The sequence below is a fragment of the Rhipicephalus microplus genome, chromosome X (genome assembly GCF_043290135.1).
Source record: "Rhipicephalus microplus isolate Deutch F79 chromosome X, USDA_Rmic, whole genome shotgun sequence".
Taxonomy (NCBI): domain Eukaryota; kingdom Metazoa; phylum Arthropoda; class Arachnida; order Ixodida; family Ixodidae; genus Rhipicephalus; species Rhipicephalus microplus.
Window position 1 is genome coordinate 78,759,400 of NC_134710.1, and position 24,132 is coordinate 78,783,531.

The following is a 24,132-nucleotide window of genomic DNA, read 5'->3' on the forward strand; positions in this document are numbered from 1 at the left end:
CCTCCAAATCGCTCTCACCACGTACTTCATTCACAATGCCCCAACCCAAACCATCACAGCAGATGTCCTACCCGCTATCCCAGGTCTGAGTCGACGACGCGCTGCCACAAATTTCTGCCGCAGTTCGGAAGCTTCAGGCTCGGCATCGGGCCCGACGTCGACGAAGTCAGCCTCGCCAAAACAGTTTCGCGTGCATGTAGCCATCACCGCCGCCTACGAAATATTCACCATCTTCACAGCTGAATACCGGGACGTCCGAAGCGGCAAGTTGACTGCCAGGTGGTCAATAGCTATGAGCAAGTGCTCCAGAAAGCGGGGATTAGGCTCAAGCCAAGTGATCACACTTTCGACGTTTTGTTGAGCGGCAGGAAAAAGCGTGCTAGTCCTCCCGTCGGCCATCATGACCACACATGCACACCAAGAGCGAGCAAGACGCGCACACGCGACACACATGCCAGAACGCGTGGAACTACTCTGGGCCCGCTTCCAGTCAGAAAACGAAACTAATTCGAGCCAGCGTGGCGGGCGTCGCGGAGTGGTGGAGACGGGCGAAGGGGTTGTGATCAAGAGAGGAGAGCAGACTTGGGAAAGAAGGGCAAGGAGTTGCGATAAAGAGAGGAAAGGATGCGGCGGGAGGGCGACCTTGAAAACCAAAACACACGGGAAGGAGGCAGGTTGGGTAGTAGCTTGCTTGAAAGGTCCGCGAAACTCGCACGTAGAAAAACTTAGAAAAAGTGCCTGCGTGTGCAGAAGTCAAAGCATGGCCGCCTGGACTGGTGCACGCAGCAGTGTTCGAAGAATCGGCAGCCGTGGTCAAAAAATTGTTTTGTTGCGCTGGCGAGTTTGTATGGCCTCACGAACTTTGATATTTTGCGATTCGTTCCGCAAAAACTAACAGCCGTTTTCCCGCTTCTGCGTGCTCTGAAGGCATGCTGAACCGAGTGCGAAATGAACGAGAACAAGTCCTAAACACAAAACGAATGGCAAACTATCGGAGTCGGTGGGGTAGCGTAGGTGCGTGCACTAGACGCAGACTATCGGATAGAGACGGTGGCCGATGATGTTGGCGAATGGTCTGGTCACTCCAGGCCGGCGACGCCAACGACAGTACCAGCGATCAAAAACAGGGTAGATGACCGACCGGTCTTCGAAAGATCGGTGGCAGTGTGAAAACACGGGCCTCGTCTGGCGATGCGGGTTGCTCAGAGTAGCGGGGAGACAAAAGACGGAGGGGTGTATAACAAAAAGCAGTCGGGGCATGGAGGAAAGAAACAGCTTTCCTTCCTCCATGGGTTGGGAAGAGCAGCAACTAGTGGGTCGCGGAGGCAGGGTCGGCGTTTAACAATAAGAATGTACGTGCATCTCACCGATGCCTGATCGGTGGCCGAAATTGGTTTCCCGGGAAGTTAGCAGACCGCCGACTCCGTTCGCTGTAACCGATCAGCGGCGCTCGTAGACGTTTGTTGTAAGTGCAATTTCGTGCCAATGAACCAATGTATATTTTTACGGTCACGTGGGTATTGTTTGTGTTAAGTGAAAGTTCATTTCAAGTGGGGCCACTATATGTGGACTCGACTGTATAAGTATACCTAAATGATAGTTTTTAACGCCTATTTATGCCTAAATGGCAGTTTTTGTGGCCTATTATAGGTGCCTAAAATATTTTTTTTTCGTGCCTGAAGTTCCGGTCTCTAGTGATGTGCGAGATGGGGAAGAGGAGGGTCAAACAAAAGGGTTCACACTATACCTCAACTTTTTTTTATTTACGTTCACTCTGAGCACAAACCCTTTGTGGTATATATACATGGGCACTTAGTTATTAATGATAATTTATACTATCAGACAACACACAAACCGTGACAAACTTGGAGAAGATGATACTAATTGATTGATTGATATGTGGGGTTTAACGTCCCAAAACCACCATATGATTATGAGAGACGCCGTAGTGAAGGGCTCCGGAAATTTCGACCACCTGGGGTTCTTTAACGTGCACCTAAATCTGAGCACACGGGCCTACAACATTTCCGCCTCCACAGGAAATGCAGCCGCCGCAGCCGGGATTCGAACCCCCGACCTGCGAGTCAGCAGCCGAGTACCTTAGCCACTAGACCACCGCGGCGGGGCGAGAAGATGATACTAGGAAGCAAAAGATTGTGTTTACATCACAAGTGATATAGGCGGCTGCTATAGGCACTCGGCTGCTGCAAATTTTGTTCAAGAACTTGTCGGAATAATTTAGTTCGAAGCAAGAATTGCCAAATGATATTTTGCACTGCTACAAGAGGGTGGTGCAGGCCAATTTACAGTTTCTATTTTTTGTATGCATTTTTCACAATGCGATGCCTCTCCATCTTATGACATTTGTAAAACTCTCATCAGCATAACCTGTATTTTGTAACATGCCATGTTAATAAAACCAATGAACAAGTATAAGGACACATATGTTAAGGAAACTCTAGAGTTAATTGGCAAATGTGCCAAGAAGAGACTAGTGTCACACCTTTTCAAAGAATTACCTAAGAGTTAACTGGGTGACATTTAAACTTGCCTTAAACCTGCCTTAAACCAGCCTTGACTCTTATCCTAAGCTTTCATTTAAGCTCAGTCACCTTTACTGGGGGGAAGAGACTGAGCACAGCATTATGGCAGGTACTATGGATGCAGATTGATCCATTCCTTAGGTATTGTTATATAGCAAATTAAATAGTTTTAACCAGCCAGAATAGCCCCGTATCTCATGTTTTTCTAGTTATGCTTTTAAGAGGTATGATGAGGACCTTTTAAGACAGCGAAGGTTACAAAATGAATGTAGATTTTTTTTTAATACTTGCATTTCAAGTTACCTTTGTACAGGAATACAGTTCGCTGCATCGTACTCCCGTTTTAGCGAAATAAACGTCTTGTATGATAAAAGTTTCATTTTAACTGTTGAAAGACCTAGCATATGTTGAAGGTATCCCTGTTGTCTGAATGTTTTTTTTAGTAATGAACATTACACGGTCCTTTCCGCACAAATTTTAGCCTATTATCACTACTGAACAAAGCTATACACTATGTCTAAAGCTCTGTTCAGAATCTGTGCCCCAATGGGCTACGCCTTCACCAAACAAAAAAGCACATGCTGACACTTGTGTGAATGTCATGCAGCAAAAGCTAACAGCAGGCTCCTACGAGCTGAACCAGCTAGGCATATTCACGTGAACAGTAACGAAGCATATTCACGTGAACAGTAACGAAGTAAATAACCAGAATCCCACAATATGGCTCAACTAGTGACCTCAACACCTCGCTCACTGCTCTTGGGTGAAATGCCAGCACAAGTGATGCTGCCCCATTGCCTAGGCAACCGATACAACAGCTAGGACAAATGGAACATATAAAAGACCCACACAACTCCAGACACACTACAAGGTGGCTACATGGCTGCACTACATGGCTGCTAGGAGTGTTAACATTTTCCAAGTTTCAGTGCACATACACTGTCAAATGTCGTTATAGCAAACCTCAGAATAATCATTTTTTTCCGATCAGTGACTTTTTCGAAAATTTGCCTCCAAATGTCTGTTGGTTTTATGTAAAAATATTTCACTACTAATAATTTCAGCACAGCAAGTGTTTCAGAATAACATATCTAATTTTATCCTCCTTATATCTCCACAACACTTCAAAATAATGAATAGCGATTTTGATAAAAAGTTACCAGCGGCTGTAAAAACAATGCCCAGCTGTGTAGCTGCCACTGTCATCATCATCATCAGAATGCGGTGTATTTCTTTATCTGCCCACCCTATTCAAATGTGTGATAGCCCTATCACCCTAATCATCGCCTGGTACTTTTTTGCATCAGGCTTTGCCCTGTTGTCTCCATTTTCGTCAGACAGCTTTACCTGTGCTTGTTACAAGGCTATTTTCTAGCCTCTTGGTTGGTGGCAATGTTCCAAGATGAGCTCAGGAAGCAGCACGAAAGGAGTGCTACGGCAGTGAAAAATGCGATGCAAGTGACCTATGCGATGAAGTCGCCCATGGTGCATGCTTTACTAAGACTATGCACAATGCGATGACGAAGCCTGCACGTGAGCTTAGGTGACAACTGGTAAAATCCATACCAGTTGTCATGATAAGAAATTGGCAACAAATGAGAAGACGACTTTGAAAAAGCATGAGAGAAATGAAGAAAGGAACCTGGAACCGTTTGTCTGGCTACATCCAAGGTAAACGGAACAACTGGCGCGTGAGCCACAGCCCCTGGCTGTTGCTAGTGCCTGCCGCCCCTTTTTCCTCCTTTGTTTGTAACACCGCACGCGTGAACCAACGTGAAGAATTGGTATTTATAATGCCCATGCTTAGCAGTGCGTAAGAAGGATGCGCACGCTTAAGAGTTAGTCTTTCAGCAGTTGAGCTGCCCACATTAGGATGAATCGCACTCTTCCTCAAATTTCACTGTTTCCGTAATATTTCATATTTGTTTTTCCGCGCTTATTACAGCATAACACGGTCGCGAATGTATACATGGCACAGATAGGCAACTGACATGTTTGCGTTTACAATTCTTGCACAAATTTTCAGTACTTTCACTATAAATTTTCAAAATAACAAATGATCTTTAGCGGTCCCTTGAGATTCCTTGTTTTGAGATTTGATTGTATTATGCCCCATAAGTGGTTGGGGAAATGACCATTACTGTATGTCAGTTGGAAGAGTATTGGATGCATTATTCGAAGGCCACAAGTTCAGTCTCTCCCTGCCAGCGGCAGGTTATCTTTTTGTCCACTTTTCTTTCTTCACATTTGCATTAAAATTACTACTAATAGCATCCCCTATGCTTTCCTTGGCATCATCATCTGTTAGTTTTCATCAATATTGTGTCTAACAAAGAAAACAAGCCCCAAAGTTTATACTTTTTTCTTTTATTCATAGCCAGAGTCTTATTCTGGCAGATTTCATGCTTCCAGGTAGTACGCGAGCGGTTATTGGCAAGCTGCCAGCTCGTAATAAAATATAGTGCTACATGATTCTAACAGGAAAAACAAGTGTTCCAAAGTCGTCATGATTACTGCGGTGTTGTCTGACATGCACATGTTTAATGCACATATACACCCGACGAAGTGGACGTGGGGATGACTGCTGCTGTAGCTCTGGGATAGAGCATCAGATGCATTATTTGAAAGTTGCAGGTTCAGTCACTGCTAGTAGCAAGTTCTCTTTTTGTCCACTTTTCTTCTTTCTTTTTCCCTATTACATTACAATTCGTACTACCAAAATAACATTCCCTATGATTTCCTTGGCATCATTGTCTATTCATTCTCATAAATATCTCATCTCAAATGGTCACTTCAAAAGACCCCTGCAGTACTTTGTGACCATACAACAAGGTTCCTGTTTATTTCAAGTGGTTGCTTCAATGGGGCCTTACAACACTTTTTGATGATATTCATAATATTCGTTGAAGATAGGTATTGTATACATGTAGCAATGTGTGAATAGTGAAATTCATCTTGAATCAAATCAAATAGTGTCAAATAGTGGCCAAAAATATCGAATCGAATACTGAAAACAAATAAAATTTATTCGAATTTGAAAGGAAAAAAAAACAAAAATAAAATCTACTCACGTCCTCAAGCACATAAGGCGATATGTGAATGCTCCCGACAGACTATACATTGCCATGCAGAAGCACAAGCTGTTCCACATGACATGACTTCAGGCTCTCTCGCTGTCATGTTATGGTGTTTTCTGTAGTTGCGAACATACGCTTACTGGGCACCTCAGCAGCAGGGATGGGAAGGGACTGCAAAGCAGTATTGGCGATAACTTGATGAAGTGAAGCTCCATGCTCTTTCAGTACTGACCACTTATAACATCAAGAATATCTATATTATAACAAAGATAACCTTTTTCAAGGGCCACAGTTGCACAAAACGTGTTGAGCATGTCCGAAAATTGAAGCATGCAATGCATGGTACATACAATCATTTACATTTCCGAACGTTAAAAAATTTTCACAACCAAAGACTGCTTTGTCATAGCTGCTTGAAGCTGCTTTACCCGAAAATGACAATCAGTAAATGTTCAGCAGTAGCACTTCATCACCCTACCCTTTTAGGCTTACCAATTCCAATCGGGTCACGAAGTTCAAAACGGCTCGTTCTTTTATTCTAAATAAAACGAAACAAGAATAAACAAAGCCACAATTAAGCGTGTTCGAAGCCTGCAAGTATGAAGACTAGGCAAATCCATGTACTACCCATCATTCACATGATTGGTGAATGATCGCAGTGTCAGAGTACCCTCTAGTTATATTAAGAATATATATATATATATATATATATATATATATATATAGTTATAAACTTCGAGAATAGTGCAGTATAGGAAACAAAACAATAAAATATTTATTTAATCAATCCTGATGAGGCTGGTCCACCAGCCGAAACTGTTAGGATTAAATAAATATTTTATTGTTTTGTTTCCTATACTGCACTATTCTCGAAGTTTATAACTTTTATTACGGTAGCCGGAAGAAACTCTGATCATCTATTTCATCTATATATATATATATATATATATATATATATATATATATATATATATATATATATGACGCTAGATACGGTAGACGTGGCCTGGCTAATACCACATGTTTATTCCACTCTGACTTCTTTCTTCTCGGCTTCTACTACAAGTCACTGTCTTCCTACATCACAGGATTCCCCCTCCCCCGAAAGAATGCGCGCGTTACAATCAACAAAAAAACAAAAAGCATAAAGTGAAGAATGTTAAAATGCACAGTAGCTCGATTTCAGAAGGGAGTTTCTTAAATCGTACAAAAGCTTCACAGCAGAGGGCAGCAGTCCAGTCTTATCTAGAATAGCTCTGGTGGACTGGACTGGCTGTTGCGCCCGGGATAGCATAGCCCCGCCCTGCACATCTGCACTGATGATGACACGACTTGAGGTCTTGTGAGGAATGAACAAGGCTTGAAATCTGTGTAGAATTGGATTGACAGATGTCTTTGGCATCTTATCCAGCACCGATGTGACAACAGATGCTTTGCTTCTAGTCGGCATGCGTGAGAACCAAGGCTGATGGGACGATGTCTTTTTTTCTCTGTTTTATACGTGGTAGCTTCATGTCTCTTTTGTAACTTTCTGTGGCGTTCTCTCAGTTTGTTGGATTGCTGACACGGCCTTGAGAACTGGTGCAGAAAATTTTGTCGACGTTGCTTTCTGCGAAGATGGCTTGGGCATTAACTTTGTCTTTGCTTTTTTAATTGGTGTTGTCTCTGATGACCTTTAAGCCACAAGTGTACTCGTGAGGAGGTTTCACTTGATCGTTGTTCTTGTTCTGTAGCCATTGTAGTTCCTGGGGTTCGTGGAGTTGCCTTTGTTGAAATTGCTCGTTTTGTTGCGAAAGTTCGTCAGATGGCCATCTTTCAGGAACATGAGTCTACTTTTCTTTGCATGGTGATGTCATCAGTAGATAGTCGGTAGTCGATACTGTACAGCAGGGCTTTTCTTGAGATAAAAGCAGCGTCGCAGACTGATGAGAAAGCTTCCCATATGTTTGTGTGTCATCATTCATTGCAAATGTTTCTGTCACTTCACAATGCGCCGGCTTTAGTGGATTCGAAACTGCTATAGTGCTTCGACTCACAAGTGTGTTATCACTTGAAGATGAGAGTACAGCAGACATGGCTTGAGGTGCTTCTGATGACGTTTGCTGTTCTTTTTGCTGCGTAATTGAGCTGAAAACATCTTTTGAAAGACACTGGTCTTGAACATCAGGATGTGGGCTGGTATTGTGAGGATTTATGAGCTCGTCACGCGTAAATGCCGTCACGCATCTGAAGCCAAGTGGGCCATGTGTGCGACACGAAGTATCAAGTGATTCGGATTGTTCAGTAACATCTGGAGGGTTATAGTACCGTAAACACATTGGAAATGCTGATTTAAGTGCCCGCGAAAAATCCAACCGTAAGTTCAGTCTTTTGGCAAAATGGTCTACATTCCTACCGGCATACAGTAGCATTACCTTCTCTGCTGCAACGTGCAAGTCCCTAGTCGGTATTGTAATGCGTGACGTGTACTCGGACGAGTCATATGGTGGTAAAATGGTGGAATATTTACACTAAAGTCTTGTTTGGAAAATACGCTTACTGCGGGAAGACTTCGCGTAACTGTGATGGGTGAGTTGAAAAGCCTTCAACTGATGAGATATAAACAGGTCTTCATCATATTCTTTGAAACTGGTGATCATTTCTTCTTTGATCTTTTTCCAAGACTCATCGTTCTCGAAGATGTGGATTAGGTAAAATTTGAATGCCTCACCTGAGATGTAGTCAGTGAAGTTGGTGATCATCCCCTGTACCGACCAGGATGCAGCGGCAGCGTGGAGCTCGAACAGGTTGAACCAGTCCTGTACGGGTCCGTTGTCCGCTGATCCTGCATACTTGGGGATGTTAAGGTCGTTTTATGGTGCTGTCATGATGCTGGTCTTGGTGTAGAGATGGGATGTACTTGTGTGGTTCACGTTCGGTCACTGCGTCTTGCTGAGATGTTTGTTGATGCTGGCCGATTGATGAAGTTGCCGCCAGGTCTTCTTCCTGTCAACTCGTGTGCCGCTAGATGCGGGAGACGTGGCCTGGCTCATACGCTATGTTTATTCCACTCAGACTTCTTCCTTCTCGGCTTCTACTACAAGTCACTGCCTTTCTACGTCACACACACACACACACACACACATATATATATTGTGGGCATTTGTTACTTATATCGTCCTCATCCCTGCATGATCACAATCACCATCATCCGATTGTCTCTTTGTCCTCATTGCCACTCTGGGTCATCATCGTCGTTATCGTCTGTGTACTGGCTCTGCCCGTTCGTTTTGCGAGGTCTTTCCTCAAATAAACACTGACACAGACAAGACTACCAAGACTTCATACGTGGTGGAGGTGTATTTTCGGTCCTCTGACCTCCCGCAGCCAACTCTACCCCCTGGAGCTTTGTTCAGGCCGCCGCTTGCCCCCACAGTCAGGCAGCATGTCCCAGATCGAGCCTGCCGGCGCTGATGTCATCAACCACGCACTGCCGCAAGCTGCCCCTCCTACTTACATACACGGGCATCAGCAAGAACCCCCGCTCTTCGCTGGTCTTCGGGGAGAAGACGTAGAAGACTGGCTCGATGACTACGACCGCGTAAGTGCCGCTAATAGGTGGAACGAGGTCGCCAAACTGCGTTACAAGCCTTTTTATCTGACCTGAGTGGTGAAGACATGGTATTTTAACCACGTCATTGACTTACCCGACTGAGCTACCTTTCAGCAGCAGCTGCGACACGTCTTTGGGACACCAGACATGCGATTTGCCGTCGCGAAGAGGACACTCGATACTCGCCGACAACATCCCGGTGAATCGTACACTTCATACATCGAGGATGTCCTCGCACTGTGCCGGCGTGACAATCAATCCATGCCGGAATCGGACAAAGTGCGCCATATATTGAAAGGCATTGGGCCTGTTGCCTTTATTGCCCTCGCTGTGCAAAACCCAGCTACCATCGCTGATGTCGTGACGACATGCCAGCGCCTTGATGCGCTGGACTTCGTTTGCCTCCAACCGGACATTGGCGACCACCACTCCACGTCACATGGCCATCTGCGTGACCTCATCCGGGACATTATACGCGAAGAATTGCGGTCCATGGGCTTCACACCTCCTACACTGCATCCTACACAGCCTTCGGGAGTGCCCTTACGTGACATCATCAGGGAGGAACTTACATCCCTGACTGGCTCTGCGCCCGTACAGCCACCTGCTTCTCGCCCTATATTCACGTACCCTCAAGTTGCTGCCGTGCCTCCCAGCAACGCCCACGCGACAATGCCGCGCCCATCCTACGCGTCAGTTGCTGCCGCTCCCCCGGTGAACTACCATTCCGTGCCCCCTGACCCTTCGGCTCAGCTGATCGCGCTATCTCCAGGTGCCCCGAATGCCTTCTATTCCCCACCGTGGCGCTCATCTCGCCCTGTCTGCTACTACTGTGGCTATCGCATCCACATATCTCATTTCTGCCGAAAGCGCCAGCAAGATGAGCGTCGGAACGACGTGCGCGAACAGGATTTGTACGCTGGGGCGTCTTATCAAGGTCAGCGTTATTCGTCTCCCCCGCACTGGTCTCCATCTCCTCCGGCATCGACTGCACCGCGAAACAGCCCAAACACGAGACACCGCTCGCCTTCCCCCTTCCGCCGTTCCACTTCTCCACTTTGGCCCGCCTCATTCTCTTCTGATATTCATTCGGAAAACTAAGTGATGCAGTTTGTGGAGGAAAAACTGCATTTAGAATTAGAACTGGAATTCCTCCATCAGGCTCGTGTAACATGGTTTCTGTGGAAGTGGAAGGAGTGCGAGTTGATGCATTGGTGGACACAGGTGGGACATTGCCTGTGATACGTGCTGATTTGTGTGAACATTTCAGGAAAGTAATGACGCCTTACGATGGCCCCACGTTAGTTGCTGCCCAGGGGAACATCATTCGCCCTTCCGCGTATTGTACTGTGCGTGTTTTCATCAACGGCATCCGCCATCATGTGCAGTTTGCTGTCCTGTCCCGCTGCGCTCAACAACTAATTTTAGGGTGGGATTTTCTATCATCTGCTTCCGCGGCAATTTGTTGTGGACAACGCCTCATTCACCTCGCTGATACCAACTACATGCTTGACGACGACAATCAGAAGCCATTTCGTCTGGTCGCTGCGAAAGACATCGAACTGCCACCACTACAAGAGCAAATGGTCAGCATTACGTCCACGACATCTATCACGGGGATGTATTGGTTTTACCGTCACCACTTTGCGTTCATGAAGCTATAGTTCTTCCAACCAGTGTCGTTCGTTTTTGCAATGGCTCTGCACTTGTCACCAGTGTCAACTCTACACCGGAGAAGACCTTATTGCCACAGGGCACTACTGTGGCCCGTGTTGCCGACTTCGAGCCTGTATTTGTCACGCCACTTCAGGCCATCGCATCCAAAGACCCTTCCCACGGTGAGCATGTTTCTTCCTCCGCCTTTATCACCGCTATTAGCAGCGACTTGACATATTCACAGAGGCAGCAGCTGCTCGCATTGTTACAGAAATATGCAAATTCTTTCTATATTTGCTCCTCTAAGCTGGGCCACAATAATACTACAGCACATCGAATTCAAACTGTTGGGACATCTATCGTACACCGCCGATTCTACCGAGTGTCTCTAGCTGAAAGAAAAATTATAGAAGAAAACATTGCTGACATGCTTAAATGGGAAGTCATTCGTCTCTCATCTAGCCCTTGGTCGTCTCCTATTGAATTGGTCCGTAAAAAAGGATGGCTCTGTGCGTTTTTGCGTGGACTGCCGGGCGCTCAATAAGATCACACGCAAGGACGCGTACCCTATGCCATGCATTGATGACGCCCTTGATTCCCTACAAGGCGCGAAAATTTTTTCAAGCATCGACTTGCGTTCTGGGTACTGGCAGATCCCCATGCATGAAGACGATAAGGAGAAAACGGCGTTCGCAACCCCCGACGGGCTATATAAATTCAACGTGGTGCCTTTCGGGCTCTGCAACGCACCCGCGACTTTTGTGCGCATGATAGATACCGCGCTGCGCGGCCTGAAATGAACAAGTTGCCTTTGCTACCTGGACGACATTATTATCTTTTCGTCAACGTTTCCTGAGCACCTAGAACGATTGAATCAAGTTCTGACGTGCCTTGCCGGTGCCGGGCTTCAAATAAACACTAAGAAATGCTCTTTCGCTAGCAAATCTATCAAGGTATTAGGACACACGTCGTTAGCAAAGATGGCATCCGGCCCGACCCTGACAATATTTCTGCAGTCCTTCACTTTCCACATTCCGAAAAACCAAAGCAGCTTCGCAGTTTCCTCGGCCTCGCCTCCTATTTTCGCCGGTTTATCCAGAACTTCGCTTCTATTGCTGCTCCATTACACCTACTACTTGCTTCCAACGTCCCCTTTCTGTGGTCTCAAGAATGTCAAACAGCATTCGACCTGTTGAAGCGGGCACTCACGCCTGAACCTCTGCTCTGCCACTTTGACGAAGCCGCACCGACTATCCTCCATACCGATGCTAGCGGCCTTGGTATAGGAGCCGTTCTTATACAACGCGACAAGTATTCCCTAGAGAAAGCTGTTGCATATGCCAGTCGCATACTCACCCTTGCCGAAAAGAACTACACAATAACTGAGCAAGAGTGTTTGCGTGTGATTTGGTCGGTCCACAAGTTCCGTCCCTATCTCCGCGGCCGTCACTTCACAATCGTTACGGACCACCATGCCTCATGCTGGATTTCTACACTGAAGAACTTGTCCGGACGCTTGGGTCGGTGGATATTACGCTTGCAGGAGTAAGACTTTGACATAACTTACAAGTCAGGCAGAAAACATCAAGACGCCAACGCTTTATCTCGTTGCCCGCTTCCAACTACCCATATCAGCGTTGGTGAGAACTCGACCGCCACATCTACCAAAGTTCATACGCTCGCATCAATAAGGCAACCCTTTTCGGACGACGAGCCAACATTTACCTCCCGCCAGCGGTTCGATTCATACTGCAGATGCATGATGAACCACCTTTCGGGAGTTTCTCATCCACCAAACATGCGACTCCGTCGTCAACTCCTGCACTTTAAGCTGGACAATGGGGTTCTCTACCGCCACGTCTACCACCCTGACGGTCAGCGCTGGGTTCCTGTACTGCCACGCTCTCTTTGACTTCAAGTGCTCGAAGCCTTCCACGACGACTTGACTGCTGGTCATCTTGGTTACAAAAAACTCTTGACCGCATTCGATGTCGTTATTACTGGCCTGGCCTTTCTTCTAGTGTAGCACAGTACGTCGGTTCCTGCTACCCATTCCAGCGTCATAAACTCCCCACGTCTGCACCTGCTGGACCTCTACAGCCACTTCCATGCCCTTCAATGCCCTCCAATGCCCTTCGAGATTGTAGGTGTTGACCTTTACGGGCCTCTCCCCGTCACATCTGCTGGCAAACGATGGATAGTGACCACTGTGGACCACCTGACACGCTACGCTGAGACTTCTTCTGTTACTACAGGCTCAGCTGTGAAAGTTGCAGACTTTAATCTTCACGCCATAATCCTGCGTCATGGGGCTCCTCGTGTACTGCATAGTGACCGCGGCAAAGTGTTCCTGTCACAAATGGTAAATGAAGTACTGCCCGCTTCTGGAACTACTCACAAGACAGCTTCAAGCTACCACCCTCAGACAAATGGTCTCACAGAAAGATTTCACCGATCCCTTGTGACATGATAGCCGTTTACGTCCAACCCGACCACAAAAACTGGGATACTCTTTTACCATTCTTGACATTTGCTTACAAAACCGCCGTTCAGCGAACAACTTGCTACTCACCGTTTTACTTCGTGTACGGACGCACCCCGACTACCTTTCTCGACGGCTCCTTCTTTAACAGCCATGGGAATTCATGTCAGTCTTCTAGCGAAGAATACATTTCCCGCCTTGCCCAGTCTCGCCATCAGGCTCGCATCAATACTGAAGCGAGACAACACGAGCGGAAGATCATCTATGACGCACGCATCCCACCGAGTTGTGTCTTTCCAACCTGGTGACGTGGTGCTGCTTTTGACGCCTATTCGCACTCCTGGTCTCTGTGACAAATTCCAACCACGCTTCATCGGCCATACATTGTTTTAGAACAGGCTTCGCCAGTCAATTATCGTGTGACACCACTCGTCGCCCCAACAGACCGCCGCTACCGCAGCACAGAGATTGTCCACATTTGTCGCATGAAACCTTTCACGCGACGTTCCCCGTCAATTTGGCTTACGGTGGCCAGGGTGTCCGCTTCCAAGTGGGGGGAATTAGTGTGTGCATTTGTTACTTACATCGTCCTTATCCCTGCATGATCACAATCACTATCATCCGCTTGTCTCTTTGTCCTCATTGCCACTCTGGGTCATCATCATCGTCATCGTCTGTGTACTGGCTCTGCCCGTTCGTTTTGCGAGGTCTTTCCTCAAATGAATGCTGATGCAGCCAAGACTACCAAGACTTCATATATATATATGAAGACGACGCTTGAAGACGACGTTATTCAGCCGTCGAAAAGCCCTTGGGCTTCGCCGGTTGTATTAGTGAAGAAAAAAGACGGCACCTTACGTTTCTGCGTGGATTACCGCAAGCTGAATCAGGTGACAAAAAAAGACGTCTACCCACTTCCACGTATCGACGATTCACTCGATCGACTACGGCACGCGCGTTATTTCTCGTCGATGGATCTAAGGAGTGGGTATTGGCAGATAGAAGTCGATAAAAGAGACCGGGAGAAAACAGCTTTCGTGACACCTGATGGCCTTTTTGAAATTAAGGTACTTCCATTTGGCTTGTGCTCAGCACCGGCAACGTTTCAGCGGCTAATGGACACCGTACTATCAGGCCTCAAGTGGCAGACGTACTTAGTGTATTTAGATGACGTCATCGTATTTTCTGCCACATTCGACGAACACGTCAGGCGACTGCACTCAGTATTTCAAGCTATCCGTTCCGCCGGACTAACACTTAAGCCGGAAAAATGCCATTTCGGCTTCGAAGAGCTTCTGTTCCTGGAGCATCTTGTCAGCAGTGAAGGTGTGCGGCCTGACCCTGAAAAAATAGCTGCCGTTACAAATTTTCCAGCGTCAACTGACAAAAAGGCCGTCAGACAGTTTTTAGGACTGTGTGCTTACTACCGAGGCTTCATTGAGAACTTCTCGCGCATTGCCTCGCCGTTGACTCGCCTTACCAGAGAAGACGTCGCATTCGTATGGAATGAAGAGCAGCAAAAATCATTCGACGAGCTGCGGCAACGCCTTCAGAAGCCACCAGTCCTCGCACACTTTGATGATGACGCACCGACAGCAGTGCACACCGACGCTAGCAATGTCGGCTTAGGAGCTGTACTCGTGCAGTGGCAGGATGGCGCCGAACGAGTCATTGCTTACGCGAGCAGAACTCTTTCACGTGCGGAAGAAAATTATTCCACTACGGAAAAAGAGTGCCTTGCGGTGGTGTGGGCGGTTATAAAATTCCGCCCATACCTGTATGGTCGTCCTTTTAATGTTGTCAGCGACCATCACTCCCTCTGCTGGCTGACGAATTTAAGAGACCCTTTAGGACGGTTGGCGCGCTGAAGCCTGAAGCTTCGAGAATTTGACATGACGGTGGTCTACAGATCGGGGAAGCGACATTCAGACGCTGATTGCCTTTCTCGTGCGCCATACGAACCTGCGACGGCAGAAGATGACGATACAGCCTTTGTCGGAGTTGTAAACACGGCAACTGTCGCACAGCTGCAACGAGACGACCCCGAACTAGAACCCATAATACGTTTTTTAGAGGGTCGCACTTCAGCTGTACCTAGACTGTTTGCGAGAGGGCTTTCGTCATTTTGCTTGCGCAACGACGTCCTGTATAAGATGAACTTTACGCCACACGGAAACGACTACTTACTCGTCGTCCCAACATCTCTAAGGAGCGAAGTATTACAGGCATGCCACGATGAACCAACATCCGGCCACCTGGGTTACACGCGTACGTTGTGCAGAGTGAGGCAGAAATACTACTGGCCACGACTGACGGCAAGCGTTCAACACTATGTTCGGACGTGCCTTGATTGCCAGCGCAGAAAAGTTCCACCCGTCAAACCAGCAGGCCTCCTCCATCCTATTGACGTGCCTGTTACTCCATTCGCTCAAGTCGGAATGGATCTTTTGGGCCCATTTCCAACCTCATCAGCAGGTCGCAGATGGATTATAGTAGCCACCGACTACCTCACTCTTTACGCCGAAACCAAGGCTTTGGAGAGAGGCACGGCAAGTGAAGCAGCCCGATTTTTCGTAGAGAATGTGGTGCTGAGGCATGGTGCTCCATCAGTGGTAATAACTGACAGGGGAACTGCATTCGCAGCCGAACTATTACAGACAGTTTTAAGACTTAGTGGCACATCCCACCGGCGAACAACGGCGTATCATCCGCAAGCGAATGGTCTTACGGAACGTCTCAACAAGACACTAGCGGATATGCTCTGCATGTACGTCGATGTGGAGCATAAAAACTGGGATGAGATTTTGCCGTATGTCACGTTCGCCTATAACACGGCTTATCAAGGAACAACAAGAACAACGCCATTCCGCCTTCTTCATGGTCGTGAAGTCACCACTATGCTGGATGCTATGCTGCCGCACGAGTGCGAAGACGCTGAAACGGATGCTGATTATATCACTCAGCTGGCCGAAGAAGCCTGACAACTTGCACGCCTACGTATTAGTCGCCAGCAGGACTACGATTCAAGACGGTACAACCTTCGTCACCGACCAGTCTCCTACGAGCCAGGAGAGAAAGTTTGGATATGGACACCTATTCGGCGCCGTGGCCTCTCAGAAAAACTGTTAAGACGGTACTTCGGTCCCTATAAAGTTCAGCGACGTCTCAGTGACATTAATTATGAGGTTGTTCCTGATACTGCGCACTCTTCAAGGCGTCGAAGGTGTGCTCCAGAAGTTGTGCATGTGGTACGCATGAAGCCTTACTTCGCCGAATGAACTCATGCGTTTCCAACGAGTACAAACCGCTTTGATTATAAAGCATCGGGACGATGCTTTCTTGAATGGGAGGCTAATGTCACGGCTAAAGGCCGGGCAAGAAGACAAAGGACGACGAAGTGATGAGCGTGGACAGCACCCACGATTCCTCTGAGAAAGAAGAAGTCGAAGTGGCTGCTCTTTTGTTCTGTTAATACAGACCCCGTTTTTCTGGTCGCACCGTCGTCCTGTGCTCTGTTATTTTCACCTAGCGACAATATATATTTATATATATATATATATATATATATATATATATATATATATATATATATATATACACACACGCACCCACATCCAGCCATAATGATGATTTAGTTTAATGTTACTACAAAGATTTAGAATCGGCAAAGAGTAAAGACACAGTATACTGTACTACGGGACAACTTTAAAGCGAAGCAAGGCGGCAGGCTGGAGATCATGCAGTGGGGGAATATGGCATCAGCTCTAGAAATGCCAGAGAGGTCATGTAACGCATCAATAATTTATGGATCTTGAATACTTACTTTCTTCAGAAAACGAGCTAACTGTAAGTAGACATAGAGGAGTCCTAATAGCGTTACTAAAAATAAAATATAGACTTCATACTTTGTGCCCACCCAGGCATTTTTCAGGATGTGAAAGTAGTTGACAAGATCCGATGCAGTGACCATGGAATGGTAAGGTCTCAGATCCGCCTAGACTGAAAGGGACACTAAAAAGCAAAATGAATTTTCGCGAATTAGTGAAGTACAGTATCACTATGTCGAAAACACTACTCTTACTTCAACACGCTGCTGTTCTCCAATGCTATTTTATCGAGTGTTTACAGGAGCTTTTCAGAGCCCTAGATTGGGAGGAGTAAGAGATAAGTGTTAATGGAAAGTATCTTAGTAATTGCAATTCGCTGATGACATTGCCTTGGTGAGTAACTCAGGGGACAAATTAAAGCTCACGATTACTCAACTGGACATGCAGAAGAGTAGGTCTGAAAATTGATATGCATAAAACTAAAGTAATGTACAACAGTTGGCACAGAACTGTGCTGTGAGATAGGTGGCCAGACATTGGAAGTTATAAACCTACTTCGGACAGGTGGTAACTGCAGAGTGAAACCGTGAGAGTGTGTAGAGAACTATAAGTGTGCCACGGTGCAGCAGATGAAGCTGCCAGCATGTCGCAGACCGACAATCCTTTCCTTCCCTCTGCACCGCCAACAAAAGATGCAGAGAGGGAGAGGAAAGGGGAACTAGCCCCCGAGTTGAACATGCAATAAAGTTAGTTGGTATCCAGACTATCAGCAGCACGCTTCGTCTCTGTGTAACTCGTGCATACCAAAAATTGGTGGCCTGTAGTTCCGAACATGGAACACCACGATGCCGTCGACAGCGTGGCAGTGGCTGTATCGGACATGAAGCTTCTTCCCTTTTGGACCAGGAACCCAGCATTTTGGTTCATCTAGGTGGAAGCTCAGCTCGTCGCATCACTGCCGCCACCACCAAATACCACCACGTGGTGGCCGACATTACACATGCCACAGTGAGTGAGGTGCGCGACACTCTGCTTCTCCCACCAGCAAAAGATGCATATTGAGTGCTAAAAGAGGCTACAATTAGCCATCTCACCCCTTTGGAGCCGGAGCACCTACAGTAACTACTACGCGAGGCCGAACTGGGCGACTGCTGATCAAGCCAACTGTTGCGTCAGATGCAGCAACTAGCGGGCAGCACAACAAGCCTTGACAGTTGTCTAGAGTTTGAGATTTTCCTCCAAAGAATGCCTGCGATCATGCTCTCACTAGAAGGGGGGGGAGGAGAGTACTTCAGTGAACTCTAGTGAGCAACGCGCAGCAGCAGGCGGCACTGTCAGGATGTCACAGACAAACATTCCTTTCCCTCCCTCTGCACCTCCAACAAAGGCTCGGAGAGGGAGAGGAAAGGGGAACAGGTCCCCGAGTTGAACAAACAGTAAAGTTAGTTGGTATCGACACACTCAGCAACACGCATCGTCTCTGCGTCACTGGCGTATACTAACAAGTGAAATAATTAAAAGAATAAGGATGGGGTGGAGCACATTAGGCAAGCATTCCCAAGTAATGAATGGTAGTCTATCACTATCCCTCAAGAGAAAGGTATATAACAGCTGCATTTTACCAGTACTTACCTACGAAGCAGAAATCATAGGTCGGATAACTGCTGGTCATTAGGGGTAACTTACTGTTCCTTTGGTTGATTGAATTCTAATGTTTTCTTTACTCTGTTAGCAATTACCTTTGTAAATAGCTTGTATACTACAGAGAGCAAGCTGATCGGCCTGTAATTCTTCAAGTCCTTGTCATCTCCTTTCTTATGTATTAAGATGATGTTAGCGTTCTTCCAAGACTCTGGTACCCTTCCCGTCAGGAGACACCTCGTAAACAAGGTGGCTAGTTTTTTCTAACACAATCTCTCCTCCATCTTTCAGCAGATCTGATGTTACCTGATCCTCACCAGCAGCTTTGCCTCTTTGCATGCTCTCCAAAGCTTTTCTGACTTCTATCATTACTGGTGGGGTGTCATCTGGGTTACTGCTAGTTCTTATAGTATTAAGGTCAAGGTTGTCCTGGCTACTGTACAGATCTCTGTAAAACTCCTCCACTATTTTAACTATCCTATCAATATTGGTAGTTATTTTGCCTTCTTTGTCCCTTAGTGCATACATCCAATTTTTGCCTATCCCAATTTTCCTCTTCACTGCTTTGACGCTTCCTCCGTTTTTCAGAGCGTGTTCAATTCTCTCCATGTTATACCTTCTTACATTGCATACTTTACGCCTATTAATCAACTTTGAAAGCTCTGCCAGTTCTATTTTGTCTGTTGTACTTGAGACTTTCATGACTTGACGCTTCTTAATGAGATTCTTCGTTTACTGGGAAAGCTTGCCAGTGTCCTGTCTAACTACCCTGCCTCCAACTTCCACTGCACACTCCGTAATGATACTCGTCAGATTATCATTCATTGTATCTATTCCAAGGTTGGTTTCCTCACTAAGAGCCGAGTACGTATTCTGAAGCGAGACTCTGAATTCCTGTACTTTCCCTCTCAGTGCTAGCTCATTGATTGGCTCCTTGCGTATCAGTTTCTGTCGTTCCTTCCTCAAGTCTAGGCGAATTTGAGACCGTACCATTCTATGATCACTGCATCGTACCTTGCCAACCACTTCCACATCCTGCACGATGCCTGGGTGTGCACTCATTATAAAGTCTATTTCGTTCTTATTTTTGCCATTAGGGCTCCTCCATGTCCACTTGCGGTTTTCTCGTTTTCGGTAGAAGGTATTCAAAATCCGTAAATTATTGCGTTCTGCGAATTCTACTAGTAGCTCTCCTTTGGCGTTTCTAGCACCAATGCCATAATCTCTTACTGCCTGGTCTCCAGCCTGCTTCCTCCCTACCTTTGCATTAAAGTCTCCCATCAGTATAGTATAGTGTGTTTTTACTTTACTCGTTGCCGATTCGGTTACGGTTTGCGCAGCAGCGACACCCGACAGCGGGGCTATGTGGCCTCACAGCAAAGATTGGGGGCTCTTTTTGGTGTTGGGGCCGCGATCGGGTTGGATGTCTCCTGCAGGGGGGTCCTCAGAATACGGCAACTGTGGGTCATGTCTCGCAATACACACATTGCTAGGCAGATGTTGACATAAGTAGTATCTCAATAATTTTGTTTGTGACAAGCCACAGTTGCATTTTCGTTAGTGGCCTCCATCACATCTCTATGTATTTATAATGCTTCACCATAAAAGCATCCAGTTGAAGTTGTATTGATTAATTACAGGGCCTTTCCAATGAAAGATGCAAAACATCTTTAGCAGTACACTATGACAATGGCCACACCAATGGCCACACTACATAAGGTGCTATATTGCACAAGGGTGCTTCTATCTGTTGGCTCAAGAGCTTTTAAGATACCACCTATCGGCAACATTTTTACGTAAAAGAAGGGTCGATCCTCCCTCAACCAATGAGTACTAACCTTTCATTTGCTATTAAGAGGCCAAGTGAGTGTACGCAATGTGCAAAGGTTGCGTTATATTGAAACTGCAGCACAAAGTTAATCTACTGTATCATGAAAAATATGTATATATAATATATATATTTCTTGTTTTGGCTCATCTGAGGTTTGGTATAACAAGGCTTAGCTTGCATGTGTCACAATGGTTACTGAAACAGTCTCAGGCATTCGTCCCTACCACTCGTGCATGGATATAATATTCCATTTGGGAAATTACAGAGTGTTACGATAATTTAGTGTTAAAATAAACATAAATGGTAGCAGGGTCAAACAGGCGAAAGTTTTACAACATGTAGCTCATAAAGGTTACAAAAAACTGCTCACAGCTCTTTCTTGGTCCAAGAAGTGTGAGGCACAGGACTGTTTGCAAGCAATACTCCCCTCGTCTGAGTTCCTGTTTTCTGTTCAAAATCATTCCAAGTATCCTGGGATGTCCTCCTACAAGCAAAGAAAGAAATATGAAAAATTACAAAAAAATTGAAAATACTGCTGCAAATTGCTAATGTCTATGGTCACTCAACACAGTATCATTAAAATTATCCTCATTTATTACCGCTGATTCACATTCGTCAAGTTCTTCTATTGCCCTTGCATGTCTAAGATGTCTACCGGTATATGAATTTGAAAGCATAGTGACAAAATTTTAGTTGCTGATGAACTTCTGTAGAAAGATGGTTGTTTCTGTAGCTGTTCAACCAGCAGTCTTGCCTCCCGTCCGCAAAAGTGAGAAGGGGCAATGCATGAGGAGTGCCGAAAATTGTTATTTCAATGCGCCTTTCATTAAGGCATGCTACCCACCAGAATCTAGCCATATAAAGCTTCACAGTGAAAATAAAATTATGTGCATACCAACTCCTATGGACTTTCTCACACATTTTCATTAACTTGTCTTGCCTAAGAACTTGTGCTACAGCTACCAAAACTTGCTAAAGTTCTAACTGCTTTTTCAAAAAGCCTAGCATGATGCAGAGAACAGCTTTCAATTACTGCTCACCTATAAGACACATCTACTATACGAAATCCATCACTTACGGATGCCTGGGGAGTCCGCACAGAAAGCCACAGAGAAAATAAAAATAAAAAACTTAGTCATGTAATAAGGGAGTGCTGTTTTTGTTCTGCAATCACATTCATTTACTTGTTTACAAAGGGCACATAGAAACACTGCTGGAACAGCAAGGTGCTCACAGAATCGCACCTGACAGTCTGACCTAGAAGAGCTAGCACTGTCAGTTTTAGTTGAGTTGCTAATCCTTCTAATAGTTTTTTACAGTTCTTAGCAGCAACAAAGATCATGAAACCTTTCTTTTTGTCAGCACACCCGCACTGCAGGTGGGTGTCTAGACAGAATGGTGCAGTGTTGAAAAAAAGAAGAAAAAGAAAAGCACCTTCTAATGTGCCCAGCAAATCAGAGCAGCAATGTATAATCAATACGCATTTGCTGCCTTCGGAACTCATATGTGAGCAATGTTATATTATTTAAAACTTTATTGTACTGACATGGAAGACCGAAGTGCCTACTTTGGGTGTTTTCAAGACCTTAATACCTGTCCTTTAATTATTCTTTAGAACATGAAACACATAAGAATAAATTGCAGCTAAACACATTGTGGTTTTTGTAGTTTCTGCTTATGCAGTCTTTATTTGTAATTAAATACAGTACAGAAACTCTACAAGCTAAGTGTTAGACTGAAATAGGGATACAACTGAAAATGTGTGCCGTGTGCAGTTTCACTTGAAAAGGCAAGATCAAATCAACTACTTTAGAAGAGCAGCTATTTAGTGCTCTTGGAATGAGATTTACTTGACATACATCTAACATTATAGGTAGACACTTAACAGTCACCATATACTTTTTCCAGCACAAAATAGCTAGTATATACACTTACCTGTCTCTACCCCTGCTAGTCTTCTTAACACTATTAAATGACATTGCAAGTTTTTTTTTTCAATATTATTTCTTATGGTCTGTGGACCTGCATGAAAAAGAGTAGATCACTTTTACTAATAATAACTACTAGAATATAATGGCCCAAAATTACAATACAATTATTAGAGATTCCATAGTGGAGGGTTCCGGAAATTTAGACTACCGAGGGTTCTTCAACAATCGCCTAAATCATAGGTACACGGGCCTCCAGCATTTTCGCCTCTATCGAAAATGCGGCTGCCGTGGCCGGGATTCAACCCCGTGACCTTCAGGTGAATAGTCAAGCACCATATCCACTAGAACACTGCAGCCGGTAAAACGTCCCCTTTTAAGCATTATCACAAATCACATATAAGGGGAGCCAAATTAGCTTGTCTGCCTAGGAGGTGGATAGATTTATTGGCTCATATGACATTATGCTGTAAATAACACCTTAGTAATTGCTCATATAGAACTTTTATCAGTTAATAACTGCATTTATTGAGCTAATGACCAATCGGTATAATGCATAATGTGACTAACTACATTCAAACTGATTTGGTTGAGACCTCATATTGGTTAATGACTGCATTTTGAAAAGATACATCTAATCGACCTAACGTGCCAAGTCAGGCACTTAATTCAATGATTTCCTCTGGTTGAAGAGCACTTAAACCACATATATTCCCCCACATTAAGCTTTCTGGCACATGTAGGATTACACACTTTTTAATTGAGGAAGTCAGGAGGGGGGAGCATGTGTACACTAACATAGTGAGCTAGCACGGTATCTTACAGACAAAAGGCAAATCCTCTGTTTCTTAAGAGCTGCAGCCTCTCGAAGCACTTCAACCCCAAGATGTTCACAATACTACGCTTTGTTGGATAATAAATAAATAAATAAATAAATAAATAAATAAATAAATAATGTACTCGTGAAAGTGCAGCTGAAGTGGCTACGAAGCCTCTCGTAAACACCACTAGCCCCCACAACATTGCTCTGCGCATGTTATTTGTGCTATTTTTCTGTTCCTTAGGCGGGGTGCGTAGTTGGATGTGCACTAAAATTTCTAACTGAACGGTCCAGAACAAATACAGGACATGTAGCTGTCCTGAACACATATTTGGGCTGCGCAAAAAAACCATGTACAAAGAAGAGTACACAGGATGGGCACATTTGCACCTGTACTGTCTGCTCTTTTTTTGTCCACGCTTTCTCACACAGCCCAAATATGTGTTCCAGAATGCACCACCTAGCCCAAACAAAAGCTTTACAGCTGTCTAAACAAGGCCGGTGTGGAACACGTGACTGTGCTTAAAAAGTAGGGGCAGTCCCGCATAATCCGAGACAGTTGGTAAACCTAGGCACGATTTGTCCGATGTGAAATATGTAATATTTTCTTACATTCGAAAACATAAAACAAAACAAAATACAACATGACTACAATGTGGCAAGTGCTACCACATAAAAGTTGCACCATGGGCATTTATTTCAACCTTTTGTTTTCAATTGTTAGATAGCAAAACG

General features: G+C 45.4%; 1 pseudogene; it reads right to left on the bottom strand.

The window, feature by feature from the left end:
• LOC119175997 (ADP-ribosylhydrolase ARH3-like) overlaps positions 1–24,132 on the bottom strand; it is a 94,311-nt pseudogene that overhangs the window by 60,366 nt on the left and 9,813 nt on the right.